The sequence below is a fragment of the Cynocephalus volans genome, chromosome 6 (genome assembly GCF_027409185.1).
Source record: "Cynocephalus volans isolate mCynVol1 chromosome 6, mCynVol1.pri, whole genome shotgun sequence".
Taxonomy (NCBI): Eukaryota; Metazoa; Chordata; class Mammalia; order Dermoptera; family Cynocephalidae; genus Cynocephalus; species Cynocephalus volans.
The window spans coordinates 26,918,105-26,934,692 of record NC_084465.1 but is presented as its reverse complement, the minus strand read 5'-3'; the positions used below and the strand labels follow the sequence as shown (position 1 = coordinate 26,934,692).

The 16,588-nt window shown below is 36.4% G+C and overlaps 1 protein-coding gene and 1 pseudogene across 6 annotated transcripts in view; both read left to right on the top strand.

Moving 5' to 3' along the window:
- Positions 1-16,588, top strand: part of AHCYL2 (adenosylhomocysteinase like 2) — a 205,879-nt gene that overhangs the window by 86,058 nt on the left and 103,233 nt on the right. The gene's annotated exons all lie outside the window — the stretch shown is intronic.
- The window catches only part of LOC134380054 (large ribosomal subunit protein eL6-like), a 39,069-nt pseudogene continuing 27,135 nt past the window's right edge, over positions 4,655-16,588 (top strand).

Genomic DNA, 16,588 nt, shown 5'->3' with positions numbered 1-16,588 from the left:
AGATTGATTTCTTATATAATAACATAGAGAGTATGATAATCGTGTCTTTGGGTATAATATTACACTAAGGCAGAATGAAGGCAGTTTTGGTTTGGTGAAGGAAAATGGGGCTTTGGAATCTGTAGATCAGGTTAAAAAAATCTTAATTTTAGGCTTTGCTAGGTTGAGTGGCCTTTGGCAAATTGCTTAATCTCTTTGTCATCAGGTTTTTTGTGTGTGAAATGGGTGGGATGACACACACCTTGTATGTTTTTTGTGAAGAGCAAATAATGTGTAAAGTATAATTTCTTTACCCACTTTTATTGTTGTTCTGTTCCAACTTGAAAGATAGGGACAGAATTTGTTATACTGTTACTAAATTGGAGAAAGGGCAAAGCAAACAGAGAAATTCAGTGGTGAACATAGTTCTGAATAAATATAAATACACTATGTAAGATCAATGCAGTATAAATGTTTTTTACTTGGATATTTGGAGTCTTGGGAATAGGAAAGCTGTTCTTATACAAGAATATAAACATCCAAGTAAAAAACGTGTGTACAAAAAGGATGCCATAAAAATTGTTGAGAACTAAGCTATAGACTGGGAGAAAATGTTTGTAATAAATGTGATACAAATTAATGTACAGGCTATATATATTTCTATAAATTAATAAGATATAGACATACAGTCCAATGGAAATGTGGGCAAAAGATACAAACAAGAATTACATAAATGAGAAGTTACAAATGGTCATTAAAAATATGAATATGCCCACCTTCTCTACTAATCAAAGAAATACAAATTAAAGTGAGAGACCATTTCTGCCCAGGATATGAGGAAAATTAAAAAGGTTAATAATATTTGGGGTTGACAAGGGTATTAGGAATGAGTACATTTATACACAGTTAATAGAAGAATAAGTTTTTTCCAAGATCAAGAGTTCGGATCCCTGCACTGGCCAGCCACAAAAATAAATAATAAATTTCTATGTCCTTTTTTGGAAGGCATGTTGACAGTAGCTATTAAAATTAAAAATGCTGCCTGGCCAGTTAGTTCAGTTGGTTAGATCATGGTGTTATAACACCAGGGTCTAGGGTTCAAATTCCTGCACCAGCCAGCAACCAAAACAAAAACAAAAACAGATTACCTAAAAAAAAAAAAAAAAAAATTAAAAATGCTCATGCTTCTTGACTCTTCAATTCCATCTTTTAGTATTTACCCTAGAGAAATATTCACATATCCATGAAGGCACTGGCACAAGAATTTTTACTGCAGCATTATTTATAATAGTGAAAAATTAGAGATAATAGAGTAACAGGAATGATTAAATGAATTGTACTATGCTCATGTAATGGAATATTATCCAGTTTTTGAAAAGAATGATGTAGTGAAGTAGTATGATACCTCCAGCTTTATTCTTTTTGTGCAAGATTGCTTTGGCTATTCAGGGTTTTTTGTGGTTTCATAGAAATTTTAGGATTGTTTTTCTGTTTCTATGAAGAATGTCACTGGTATTTTGATAGGAATTGCATTGAATCTGTAGATTGCTTCGGTTAGTATGGACATTTTGATAATATTAATTCTTCCAACCCATGAACATGGGATTTCTTTCCATTTATATCTCCTTCAATTTCTTTCATCATTGTTTTATACTTTTTATTGTAGAGATCTTTCACCTCTTTGGTTAAATTTACTCTTAGATCTTTTATTTTAGGGGGTAGCTATCGTAAATGAGATTACTTCCCTGATTTCTTTTTCAGATAGTTTGTTATTGGCATATAGAAACGCTACTGGTTTTTGTATGTTGATATTGTATCCTACTACCTTACTGAATTCATTTATTAGTTCTAGCAGTTTTTTGGTGTATTCTTTACTCAAAATATACTATAAAGCTATAGTAACCAAAACAGCATGGTACTAGCATAAACACACAGAGACCAAAGGAACAGAATAGAGAATCCATAAATAAATTCACACATTTACAGCCAACTGATTTTCAACAGAAGGGCCAACAGTACACATTGGAGAAAAGATAACCTCTTTAATAAATGGTGCTAGGAAGATTGGATATCCAGTTGCAGAAGATTGAAACTAGACTCCTATCTCTCACCATACACAAAAATCAACTCGAAATGGGATAGAGACTTAAATTTAAGACCCAAAACTATGAAACTATTAGAAGAAACATAGTGGATATACTTTATGAAACTGGACTGGGCAAAGCTTTTTTGAACAAGACTTCAAAGGCACAGGCAGCAAAAGCAAACAGATAAATGGTATTACTCAAACTAAAAAGCTTCTGCACAGCAGAACACAGTTAACAAACTGAAGAGACAACCTACAGAATGGGAGATAGTGTTTGCAAACTACACGTCAGACAAGGGGCTAATATCCAGAACACATAAGGAACTCAAACAACTCAACAGCAAAAAAACACAAATAATATGATTTATAAATAGGCAAAAGACCTGAGTATATGTTTCTCAAAAGAATACATACAGATGGCCAACAGGTATATGAAAACATGCTCAACATCACTAATCATTAGGGAAATGCAAATTAAAACCACAATGAGATATCATCTCACTCCGCTTAGAATGGCTATGATAAAAAGACAGGAAACAGCAAATGCTGGTGAGGATATGGAGAAAAGGGAACTCTTATACCTGTTAATGGGAATGTAAATTAGTACATCCATTATAGAAAACAGTATGGAGGTTCTTCAGAGAACTAAAAATTGAAATACCTTTTGACCCAGCAATCCCACTACTGGGTATATACCCAAAGGAAATGAAATCAATATACTGAAGAGACATCTGCACTCCCATGTTCATTGCAGCACTATGCACAATAGCCAAGCAATGGAATCAACCTAAATGTCCATCAGCAGACAAATGGACAAAAAAATGTGGTGTATATGTGTATGGAATATTATTCAGCTATAAAAAACCACGAAATCCTATCATTTGCAGCAACGTGGATGGAGCTAGAGACCGTTGTGTTAAGTAAAGTAAGCCAGGCACAGAAAGACAAATACTGCATGATCTCACTCTTATATGGAATCTTAAAAAAAAAAAAAAAAAAGACGGTTCTTATAGTAGTAGAGAGTACAATAATGGTTACCAGAGGCCTGGGGTTGTGGGGACAGGACATAGCAGGGAGGGGAAGTAGTAGATTAACAGGTACAAAGCTATGCTATCTACCCTAAGTGAATTAATATAAAATTTATGCATATATTGAAACAGCACACTGTATTCCACAAATATGCACAAATAAAGGTTAAAAGAAAAAAGGCTTTCAAAGAGCTTCCAGCAAGATAGCAGACTGAGAACTACTTACCCAGACTGAGAACTACTATTCGTTGTCTACTGTGAAACGCAAAGGTCATCTGCATGTCTAACAATTTTCTAACAAAGCTCTAACGAGTAGTTAGGGAGGCTGGTGTATTAAATAGGATCAGGAAGAAATGAAAAAAGAAAAATTAAAGGACAAAAATAAACCAATGTCACCAGAGAAATAGATGGTAGTAAAGAAAAACAAAGTAGAGGGAGACCGTATGAAGGTAACATAACTATGGAGTTATGCAGACATCCTTCAACAACCCAGATTAGAACTAAATTTTGATTTGTAGTTTTTCATCTATATTCATTTGGTTTCTATATACTAACTTCTGTAGCTTGGCCTCAAAGGGAGATTGCTAATAAAAGAGACTTAAAGTTTCTAAAATTCCAGCTTTTTTTTTTGCCACTAGCTGGTACAGAGATCCAAATCCTTGACCCAGCTTAAAATGATTTGAAACAACTCAAGTGACCATCAACAGGGTCTTGGTTATGTAAACTTAGGTACATCCAGACAATGGCATATTATACAGGTGTATAAAGAAATTCAAGGGTTTGGATCTCCTTATTGGCCAGCTGCCAAAAAACAGAAGAAAGAGGAAGATTCTTTTGTACTCATAGGGGAAAAAAGAAAGGTTCATATTATGCTACCCTTTTGTGAAAGAAAGGGGATAAGAATAGATAAATGTGTTACTTATTTTTGCATAAATGATCAGTAAGAAATGAAGAATAGGCCATGGAAAAAATGTTATTCGATATTTATATGTAAGTTCATTATCGACCCTATTGCCTTGTGAGAGATTCACTATAATGGCACATCTTATTTAACTTTTGCTCTTTCCTAGCTTAAGGAAGCTCTGGACCATCTGGATGAGAATGCTTATTTAGCCTTGGATGGCACAATAGGATCTGAAGATGGTGTATCTGATAGTGATTGATTTTCAGTCACCTCAGATCAGAGATGACTTCTTCACCATATCTGGACTAGATGAGTAACTGCTGCACTCACTCTTTCCCTTCCTGTGATAATGTATTATCCTATGTTTACCCCCACTAGCCCCTAATCAATATTTAAAATTTAAATAAACACTTTACTATCTTTTTATTAATGATTCCAAGTACTTACCTAGTTTCTGTGCCATGTGTTTTAGACTTTAGCTGTCATTGTCCCGCCAGTTGTGACTGTAAATGCTTGTAAGTCCTTGACCAGCTATATTAGTCTTTGCATAGTGCCTCCAATGCACATTTAATTAGAAACCCTGGAGCTACTTTTTAATGCCAATACCCAATGTATTGGCATTCAAAGTGCAACCCTTGCTCTTTCCCATCTTGCGAGATGGCTAGTGAAAAAGTTAAGCCGGATACTAAGGAGAAGCCAAGAAGGCTGATGCTGGTGGCAAGGTTAAAAAGGCTAACCTCAAGGCTAAAAAGCCCAAGAAGGGGAAGCCCCACTGCAGCTGAAATCCTGTCCTCAGAGGAATTGACAGATATTCCCAATCTGCCATGCATTCCAGAAAGACTATTTACCAGAGGAAATACTCAGCAAATACTCAGGACTGAAAAAAAAAAAAACGAGAAGATTCTTGCTACTGTCACAAAACCAGTTGGTGGTGACAAGAATGGTGGTACCAGGTGGTTAAACTTCGCAAAATGCCTACATATTATCCTACCAAAGATGTTCCTTGAAAGCTGTTGAGCAATGGCAAAAACCCTTCAGTCAGCACGTGAGAAGACTGCAAGCTAGCAGCACTGTCAGGATCATTCTAATCACCTTCACTGGGCATCACAGAGGCAAAAGGCTAGTTTTCCTGAAACAGCTGAACAGTGGCTTGCTACTTGTGACTGGGCCTCTTGTCCTGAATTGAGTTCCTCTGTGTAGAACACACCAGAATTTTGTCATCGCCACCTCCACAAAAATTGATATCAGCAATGTAAAAATCTCAAAACATCTGACTGATTCGTTCTTTAAGAACAAACTGCGAAAGCCAGACACCAGGAAGGTGAGATCTTCAACAAAGAAAGTTAAATACGAGGTTACAGAGCAGCATAAGGTCAATCAGAAAGCTGTGGGCTCGCAAATTTTACCAAAAATCAAAGCTATTCCTTATCTCTAGGGCTATCTGCAATCTGTTTACCCTGATGAATGTAATTTATCCTCACAAATTGGTTGTCAGTTATTTAAATTTGGTTCTCAGTAAGAAATTCTAAGTTTAATAAATTCTAAATTTAAATAACTGATATGCTTTTAAAAAAAAACAAACAAACAAATAACAAACCGTAACCCTTTGGATCCAAAAATCAGAAACCATATGCCATACAGCCATTCCTTTTACTAGGTTTTCCAGTCCTGAGAGATAGCTTAGAATCTATTAATTACACCCCCAAATGGTGACAGTTTGCAGCTTGCAAACAAATGGAGGAAAAGTTATTAATCAGCTACATCTCTCAGCTTTTGGGAAGAATGACTAAGGACTGACACAAATAGCTATAGGCATCATATTCTAAATAGTTAAACAGTAAATATCAAGAACAGAAATGTAAATACAATACTCTTCCCCTTCTAGTTCTCTCCAGTTACCTTCACCATCCCTCCCCTTCCTCTATTGAGGGAGGCAGCAGGCAGCAGCTGTTTTACTAGTTTTATTTGATTTACGTGCTAACAGGTATGCACTAGGGTTGGTTCAGATTCTTTTCATCCAGGTAAAAAGACCCTTAAACTAACCAAAAAAAAAAAAAAAAAAAGAATTGGGAGAAAGGAGAGGTGAAGGAGGGTTTTCTAGTGAAAGGGTAAATGAGAAGAGTCTGAGGAGTTCCTCGCTGTGTGGTACTGTGCTTCTGGCTCCTGAATCCTGTTACTAGTGGCCGTGGTCCCAGACCTAGGGAACTGAATAATGGTTACAATGTTGTTATTTAAACATCTTTCATGTATTCACATCTTCAGATCTCAGAATAACATTGCTGTTTCAACCTTCTAGTTTTTATAAACTAGTGCCAAGGAAAAATTACAGTCAACATGAAGAACAAATACACCCCAAGTCAGAAATATGTTTCAGAAATACACCCAGAAACAGAGGGGAAGAAAGAATAATTATTTTTTTAATCCACCCCACCCCTCTGCTATGAAATTAATATCTTTTACAAACTTTCATTATAAAAGTCATTCATGTTCACTGTGGAAAACAATAACAAAAGAGACAAAAGTCAACCATAATCCCAACACTCAATTAATACATGGCTAACATTTTAGAATATATCCTGGTAAATTTTTATATGCAAACAATATGATTGTGTTGTAACCTTTTTTTCTGTAAATATTATTACATATTTTTGTATCTATAAAATCATTAAATACATTAATTGAGAGTATGGATTTTGAAGTCAGACAGATAAAACTGAGTCCTTGCTCCCCCACTTACTGTGTGATCTTGGACAAGTTATTTAACCTCTCTCAGTGCCCGGGTTTCCTTATTTATAAAATGGAAATAAGAAGTGCTTACTGGATGGGCTGACCAGTTAGTTCACTTGGTTAGAGTGTGGTGCTGGTAACACCATGGTCAAGGGTTCGGATCCCCTTACTGGCCAGCGACCCCCAACCCCCAAAAATGCTTTACTTCATTGCCTTATTCTAAAGATTAAATACAATAAAAAATAATAATGTACTTAGAACAAATCTGGTACTTAGTAAGCATTCAGCAACATAAGTTGCATAAATTTTGCACTTATACAACGTATTTTTGTTAAGTGGCTGGTTATATTCCACTGAATAAATGTATCCTAGCTTCTTAAAAATTCCCTATTGTAGGGCCGGCCCATGGCTCACTTGGGAGAGCATGGTGCTGACAACACCAAGTCAAGGGTTAAGATACTCTTACTGGTCATCTTTAAAAAAAAAAAAAAAAATTCCCTATTGCCAGATATTAAGTTGATTCTGAATTTATAAGATTATAAACAGCAATGAAGCAAGCACTAAATGTAAATTTTCATATCTGTGGGGTTATTTTTCTTTAAAATAAACTCCTAGAAGTAGAATTCTCAGTCAAAAGGAGTAACATGTTCTCTATTGCCAAAGTGCCCTCCAGAAAAGTACCAATTTATATTTCCAACAGCATGTATGAAAATGTTCATCTCCTCACCCCTTCAATTCACATGGAGTTTATACATTTAATAAATACGCATATCTTTTAAGAATTATGTTTTAGAATTATAAAATATAAGATTCTTTTTTTTTTTTTTTTTTTTTAAAGATGACCGGTAAGGGGATCTTAACCCTTGGCTTGGTGTTGTCAGCACCACACTCAACCAGTGAGCTAACCGGCCATCCCTATATAGGATCCGAACCTGGGGCCTTGGTGTTCTCAGCACCACACTCTCCCGAGTGAGCCATGGGCCAGCCCTAAATATAGGATTCTAATAGGAAAAAAAAAAATCACTTCAGAATTATTGGAAGTGAAAGTTTTTCCCTGCTCTAGTTATTTCCCTATTTGGAAGGTTAGGTTTTTTTTGGGGGGGTGGCTAGGTGGTATGGGGATCCAAATCCTTGACCTTGGTGTTACAAGGCTGTGCTCTATCCAACTGAGCTAACCAGCCAGCCCAGTTTTTTTTCATTATTCAGTTATAGTGGCCACATTTCAACTGTTCAGTTGCCACATGTGGCTAGTGGCTAGCATTTTTCTTTTTCTTTTTTTTTTTTTTGGCACCTGGCTGGTATGAGGAGCCAAACCCTTGGCTCAGTACCTTTAATTATGCATGCTTACCATTTAGAAATTATTCATTAATGTTTAGTAAAAATTCAAATAAAAAATTCAAATTTCATGAAAAGTGAAATTAACCCTTCACATTCTTTCCTAGCACTGACTGCTTTAACAATTTAAAGTAGGGCTAGCCAGTTAGCTCAGTTGGTTTAGAGCATGGTGCTGATAGCACCAAGGTCCAGGGTTTGATCCCTGTACTGACCAACTGCCAAAAAATAGAAAAGAAAAAATTTGAAGTTCATCTTTCCATACCTTTGCCTATGAAATTACAGACATATTCACACATAATTTTTTTAAAAAGTACATCATTATACTACAAAAATGATTTGCTGATTTCCTTTTTTTAAAAAATTTACCTGAGTATCTTGGAAACCTTTCCAAGTCCCAATATATAGATCTACAGAACATTTTGTTAAACTGTACATATTTATGAGGTACAGTGTATTGTTTCAATACATGCATATATTGTGTGATGGTCTCCTCTGGGTAGTTAGCATATCCATTACCTAAACATTTATCATTTCTTTGTGGTGATAATGTTCAAGATTCTCTTTTGCAGTTATTTTGAAATGTACGTAATACACTATGTTATTAGCTATAATCACTATAGGAAATCAGAACTTGTTTTTTCTATCCATCTGTAACTTTATACCTGTTGACCAACCTCTTCCTGTCCCCCCTTCCCGCTGCCCTTCACAGCCTCTGATAACCACCATTCTACTCTATACTAATAGGAGTTCCACTTTTTTTTAGGTTCCACATACAAGTGAAATCATACAGGATTGGTCTTTCTGTGCCTGGCTCACTTCACTTAACATAATGGCCTCTAGCTGCATCCATGTTGCAGCAGATGACAGGATTTCATTCTTTCTTATAGCTGAATAATATTCTATTGTATATACATATATACACCACATTTTTTTTTGCCCAGATAATCTGCCAATGGACATTTAGGTTGATTCCATTGCTTGGCTATTGTGCATAGTACTGCAATGAACATGGGAATACAGGTGTCTCTAAGTGGAGTGAGATGATATCTCATTGTGGTTTAAATTTGCATTTCCCTGATAATTAGTATGTTGAGCATTTTTTCATATACCTGTTGGCCATCTGTATGTCTTCTTTTGAGAAACATATACTCAGGTCTTTTGCCTATTTATAAATCATATTATTTGTGTTTTTCTGCTGTTGAGTGTTTTGAGTTCCTTATGTGTTCTGGATATTAGCCCCTTGTCTGACATGGTTTGCAAACACTATCTCCCATTCTGTAGGTTGTCTCTTCAGTTTGTTAATTGTGTCCTTTGCTGTGCAGAGGCTTTTCAGTTTGACGTAATACCGTTTGTCTGTGTTTGCTTTTGCTACTTGTGCCTTTGAAGTCTTGTTCAAAAAAGCCTTGCCCAGTCAAATTTCATAAAGTATATCCACTATGTTTTCTTCTAGTAGTTTCATAGTTGGGTCTTAAATTTAAGTCTTTATCCCATTTCGAGTTGATTTGATTTTTATGTATGGTGAGAGATAGGGGTCTAGTTTCAGTCTTCTGGAAGTGGATATCCAATTTTCCCAGCAACATTTATTGAAGAGATTATCTTTTCTCTAATGTGTACTGTTGGCCCTTTTGTTAAAAATCAGTTGGCTGTAAACATGTGAATTTTTTTGTGGATTCTCTATTCTGTTCCTTTGGTCTCTGTGTCTGTGTTTATGCTAGTACCATGCTGTTTTGATTACTATAGCTTTATAGTATAAAGTCAGATAGCGTGATGCCTCAAACTTTGTTCTTTTTGTTTAAGATTACTTTGGCTATACGCAGTCTTCTGTGAAGAGTGTCATTGGTATTTTGATAGATCTGTAGATTGCTTTGGGTAATGCAAACATTTTGGTGATATTAATTCTTCCAACCCATGAACAGGGGATATCTTTCCATTTATTTGTGTCTTCTTCAGTTTTTTTCACCAATGTTTAATAGTTTTGTGGTAGAGGTCTTTTACCTTCTTGGTTAAATTTATTCCCAGATATTTCATTTTTTGGTAGCTATTGTGAATGAGATTACTTTCTTGATTTCTTCTTCAGCTATTTCATTATTGGCATATCGCAGTGCTATTGATTTTCATGTTGATTTTGTTCCTGCTACTTTTCTTGGTTTGTTTGTTAGTTCTAGTAATTTTTTGGTGGCCTCTTTAGGGTTTTATATGTATGATCATGTCATCTGCATATAGGGATAGTTTACTTCCTCCTTTCCTATTTGGATGCCCTCTATTTATTTCTCTTGCTTTATTGTGCTGGGAATTATTTTCAATACTGTGTTGAATAAGAGTGGGACAAGTGGGCATTCTTTTATTGTTCTAGATCTTAGAGGAAAAGCCTTCAGTTTTGTTCCTTCAGTATAATATTAACTATGGGCTTGTCATATATTGCTCTTATTGTTTTAAGCTGGATTCCTTGTATACCTAATTTGTTGAATGTTTTTATCATAAAAGGGGTGTTGGATTTTATCAGATGTTTCTATTAAATGATCTTTTTTTTTTCCTTTATTTTGTTGATGTGATATATCACATCTGTTGGTTTGTGTATGTTGAACCATTCTTGCATCCCTGGAATGAATCCCACTTGATCATGGCAAAAGATCTTTTTGGTTTGTTGTTGGATTTGGTTTACTAATATTTTGTTAAGGATTTTCACACGTATGTTCTTTAGGGAAATTGTTCTGTAGTTTTCTTTTTCTATTGTGTCTTTTTCTGATTTTGGTGTGACAGTAATGCTGGCCTCATAGAATGAGTTTGGAAGAATTCTTCAGTTTTTTTTGGAAGAGTTTGAGAATTGGTATTAGTTCTTTAAGTGTTTGCTATAATTCAGCAGTGAAGCCATTTGGTCCTGGGGTTTCTTTGTTGGGAGATTTTTTATTACTGCTTCAATCTCATTACTCATTATTGTCTCTTTAGGTTTTCTAGTTCTTCATGATTTAACTGTGGTAAGTTGTATGAGTCCAGGAATTTATCCATTTCTTATAGGTGTTCTAGTTTGTTATTTAGTTGTTTTAGTAGTCTTTTATGATCCTTTGTATTTCTGTGGTATCAGTTGTAATGTCTCCTTTCTCATTTCTGATTTTATTTATTTGGGTCTTCTCTTTTTTTCTTCATTAGTCTAGCTAAAGGTTTATTGATTTTATTTATCTTTTCAAAATACTAATTCTTGGTTTCATTGTACTATTATATTTTTTTAATCTCTAATTCATTTATCTCTGCTCTATCTTTGTTATTTCTCTCGTACTAATTTTGGGTTTGGTTCTTGTATTTCTGGTTCCTTGAGATGTAATGTTAGGTTGCTTATTTGAAGACTTTCTACTTTTTTGATGTAGGCATTTATTACTATAAACTTCCCTCTTCTGGGCTGGCCCGTGGCTCACTCGGGAGAGTGTGGTGCTGATAATACCAAGGCCATGGGTTCGGATCCCATGTAGGGATGGCCGGTTAGCTCACTGGGTGAGCATGGTGCCGACAACACCAAGTCAAGGGTTAAGATCCCCTTACTGGTCATCTTTTAAAATAAAAAAAAAAATAAATAAACTTCCCTCTTCCAACTGCTTTTGCTGTATCCCATTGGTTCTCTATGTTGTATTTTCATTTTCATTTGTCTCCCAGAATGTTTAAATTTCCTTTTTAATTCCTTCTTCGACTCATTTGTTGTTCAGGAGCATGTTGATTAATTTCCATGTTTTTGTACAGTTTCCAATGTCTCTTCTGTTATTGATTTCTAGTTTTATTTTGTTGTGGACAGACAAGATAGTTGGTGTGATTTCAGTTTTTTAAAATTTGTTGAGAGTTGTTTCATGACCTAACATGTTACATTCTAGAGGATGTTCCATATGCTGCTGAGAAAACTATGTATTCTGCAGCTGTTGTTTGAAATGTTCTATAAATGTCCATTAGGTCTAATCAGTCTAGAGTGGGGATTAACTCTGTTTCATGGTTAATTTTCTGTTTGGATGATCTGTTCTTTGCTGAAAGCAGAGTATTAAAATCCCCAGCTGTTATTGTGCTGGAATCTATTTCTCTCTTTAGGTTTAGTATTATTTGCTTTATATATCTGGGTGCTTCAGTGTTGGGAATGTATATGTTTAGAATTGTTATATCCTTATATTGAACTGATCCCTTTATCATCATTATATGATGACCTTCCTTATCTTTATTACTTTCCTTGGCTTGAAGTCTATTTTCTCTGATATAAGTATAGTTACTCCTGCTCTTTTTTCATTTCCCTTTGCACGAAATATCTTTTTCTATCCCTTCATTGTCCATCGATGTGTGTCCTTATAAGTGAAGTGAGTTTCGTATAGGCAGTGTATTGCTGGTTCTTGTTTTATTATCACTTCAGCCACTCTTTGTCTTTTAAGTGAGGGATTTAATCCATTTACATTTAGAATTATTGATATATAGGAGCCTGTTACTGCCAATTTTTTTCTTTTTTTTCTTTTTGGTACTTTTTTTGTTTTGTAGATACTTTTTTCTGGGATTCCTGTCTTCATTTGTGATTAAGTTGTTTTTTTCAGTGGTATGTTTTGCTTTCTTGCTATTTATTTTTTATATGTCTATGATAGGTTTTTGTGTTATGGTTACCATGAAGCTTACAAAAAACATCTTATAGTTATAACAGATTATTTTTAACTAATGACTTAACTTTGATTGCTAAGAAAAAAGCAAAGTCAGCTCTACACTTTGATGTCATCCCCCCCATTTTTTGAATTTTGTTGTTTCAAGTTACATCTCTTGCATGATTGTTGAGTTTGTTATTATCTTGTTGGATTTGTCCTTTAGTCTTCATAGTAAGGATAGAAGTGGCTTACCCACCACCTTTACAACCTTCAAGTGTTTTCTTGTTACATTTTAGCATTATCTTCTTTCAGCTTGAAGAATTCCCTTTAGGATTTCTTGTAGTGCAGGTCTAGTGTTCATAAATTCTCTTAGCTTTTGCTTGTCTGGGAAAGACTTTATTTCTCCTTCACATTTGAAGGTTAGTTTTGCTTGATACAGTATTCTTGGTTGACAGTCTTTTTCTTTCAACAGTTAGAATATATCATCCCACTGTCTCCTGGTCTATAAGGTTTCCACTGAGAAATCCTATGAGAGCCATATTGGGGCTCTGTTAAATGTTTTGTGTTTCTTTTCTCTTCCTGCTTTCAGTATTCCTTCTTCGTCTTTGGTTTTTGATAGTTTGATTATGATGTGCCTTGGGGTGTTCCTCTTTGGATTGAATTTGATTGGTGACCTCCGAGCTTCCTGTACCTGGATGCTGTCATTTTTCTCAATACTTGGGAAATTTTTAGCCATCAATCCTTAAATATGGTTTCTAGGTTCTTCCTTTTTTATCTTCTTTGGGTACACCAATTATGTGGAGGTTATTTCACTTGAAGGAGTCTCATAATTGTTGCAATTTTGTTTCATTTTTTTTCTTCTTTTTTTCTTTTTGCTTGTCTAATTGGATAATTTCCTATGTTCTGTCTTCAAGCTTACTGATTCTTTCCTCTGTTTGATCAAATCTGCTGTTGAAGCTTTCCATTGAATTTTTCAGTTCAGATAATGTATTCATTATTTCTAGAATTTCTATTTGGTTTTTTAAAATTAATTCTAAGGGCTGATTGGTTAGCTCACTTGGTTAGAGTGTGGTGCTGATAACACCAATGTCCTAGATTAGATCCCCATACTGGCCAGCTGCCAAAAAATAAAAAATAAAATAAAATAGATTCTATTTTTTTTGTCAAGTTTCTTGTTCTGCTTCTGGGTTGTTGTTCAAATATCATTTAATTTTCCATCTACATTTTCCTGTGACTGCCTGAACATCTTTAAGAGGATTATTCTGAATTCTCTGTCAGACATTTCATAAATCTGCTGTTTTTCTGGGTCCATCACTTGTGTTTTGTTGGTTTCCTTTGATGGTATCACATTTTTGTGCCCCTTCTTGATCTTGTGTATTTACTTTACTGCCTGTGCATTTGAGGAGATAGCTACCACTTCTAGGTTTTATAGGTATTCCTTGGTAGTGTTAGACCTTTCCTGCTTAATATCAGAACTTTGTCTCTGGTCTGTGTTTTTTTCCCATTCTGTGGTGGATTAATAGCAACTACCCCCACTTAAAATCTGCACTGGAACTAATTTGCTGTCATGTGGTTAATTCTGGATTGGAAGAAACTTCCTTTGGGGACCAGAACTTGAACTCTGTGGGCCGGCCCGTGGCTCACTCGGGAGAGTGCGGTGCTAATAACACCAAGGCCCCGGGTTTGGGTCCCATATACGGATGGCCGGTTCACTCACTGGTGAGCGTGGTGCTGACCACACCAAGTCAAGGGTTAAGATCCCCTTACCGGTCATCTTTAAAAAAAAAAAAAAAAAAAAAGAACTTGAACTCTGTGCCTAAGCTAAATTACTGCTTTACTGTTATTTCTCAGACTGTGAAAAACATTTTGTGTGGACTGGATTTTAAATGTCGGCTGTTTAGTCACTTCCGTATTATGTGGGGTCAACACAAAAGCAACCAGACGGTGTGGAAATCTCCACCCAAGACTGAGTCTTTCCCACAAACGTTACCTGCTGCAGTTCTGTCACACTGACAGGACTCCACTGTGTGGTGCCTGTGTCAGTCAGAGGGCCAATCAGCTGCCTACACTGTTCCCCAGTGCAGCCCTAGTGGATCAGCCTCCCCCAACCCCAGTCACTGCAAACATTTCCCATGGGGCAGGCCCTGTATAAGTCCCCCTAAAGACTCCCTGACCTCTGTGTGATTCCTTCCTCCTGATGGCTGCAGCCACTTTCTCCTATGCAGGTGCAGGGGAAGCTTTGCAGCAGCTTTGCTGGCTTGGGAAATGGGGTGATGCACACTGAAGTGATTTTTTTTTTTTTTTCGCCAGCAGTTGTAACATTCTTCTACCCTGTAGACTACAAATAGCCTCACTCAAAGGGCACTTCTTCAGCTTTGCCATCTTTAGGTAGTTGTTCCTTATTCTGGTAGCTGTTCCCAGCTGGGGCTGGGTCTGACCAGGGAAATCTCTCCTCCCACTCACCATGGCTTTCCGAACCTTCACAATTCAGAGGGTCTCTCCTCTTCCCCCAAATTCCAGTGATTAGAGGATGGAAGTTTTTGTGTTTTAATAGTTGTAAGTTGGTCTGTTGTGTGTCAAGGGGAGCAACTCCAGGATTGTCTATTCTGCTATCTTGATGACATCACTTCCTGAAAGTTTTAGTACTCAGATAATGCACTTTTTTTTTTTTTTTTCCCCCAAAAGATGACCGGTAAGGGGATCTTAACCCTTGACTTGGTGTTGTCAGCACCACGCTCAGCCAGTGAGCAAACCGGCCATCCCTATATGGGATCCGAACCTGGGGCCTTGGTGTTATCAGCACCACACTCTCCCGAGTGAGCCACAGGCCGGCCCATGATAATACACTTTTAAGTTCCTTGCTTCCCTGTTACCAAAAGTACACTTTGTAACAAATTTGCATTCTGTTGGGGATAGTCTATACACACTTACCAGCTGCCTCAGGAGGCTGGCACCTTAGATTGCTAGAGGGATGTCTGAGTCTCTCCCTACTCAGTAGAGACAAGCAGGATTGGGAAATGCTGTTTATATCTGTGAATTGCAAATAAGTCTGGGTTCTCTGGCGGGAAACATAAAAGGGTGATTGATTGATATCATTTTGGCTGACCTGCCACAGGGAAGAAGAGTGGAATAAAAAAAAAGGAAGAAGAAAAATACAAAGAAATTTTGGTTAGGGAAAAAAGCTCTACATTGAAAATCAAGAAGCATGGGTTTTGATCTATATTACTTATTTTGTCTGTGATTTGTTTTGTGATTTCACTTCTCTGGGCCTAAGTTTCTGACCTATGAGATGAATTGTTTGGAATTTTTTAAAAAATCTTGAAATTCGGGCCGGCCCGTGGCTCACTCGGGAGAGTGCGGTGCTGAGAACACCAAGGCCCCGGGTTCGGATCCCATATACGGATGGCCGGTTCGCTCACTGGCTGAGCGTGGTGCTCACAACACCAAGTCAAGGGTTAAGATCCCCTTACCGGTCATCTTTTAAAAAAAAAAAAAAAAAAAAAAAATCTTGAAATTCTAAGGCAGAAGAAAGAAATAAAGCAGAGATGTTTTTAAGATTCCATATTGATATAAAATAATAAGGGGGAGAAAATGTTTAGTAATGTAAAATATCTGTTACAGTTAGTATTGTTGCATAACAAATTACTCTCAGAATTTAGGGGCTTAAAACAATCATTTTACTTTGCTTTTGATTTTATGGGTCAGGATTATGGGAATGGCTCAGCTGTACAATTTGCAGTTGGGGTCTCTCATGAGATTGGTGTCAGATGAGCTACAGATGTCCAAAGGCTCAGTTGGGCTAGATGTCCATGATGCCTCACTCACATGGCTAACAGTTGATCTGTCTGTCAGTTGGAGTGTCTGCAGGTAAACTCTCCAGCATCGTAGTCTCAAGATAGTTAGGATTCTTGCATGGTATCTATCTGCTCCCAGA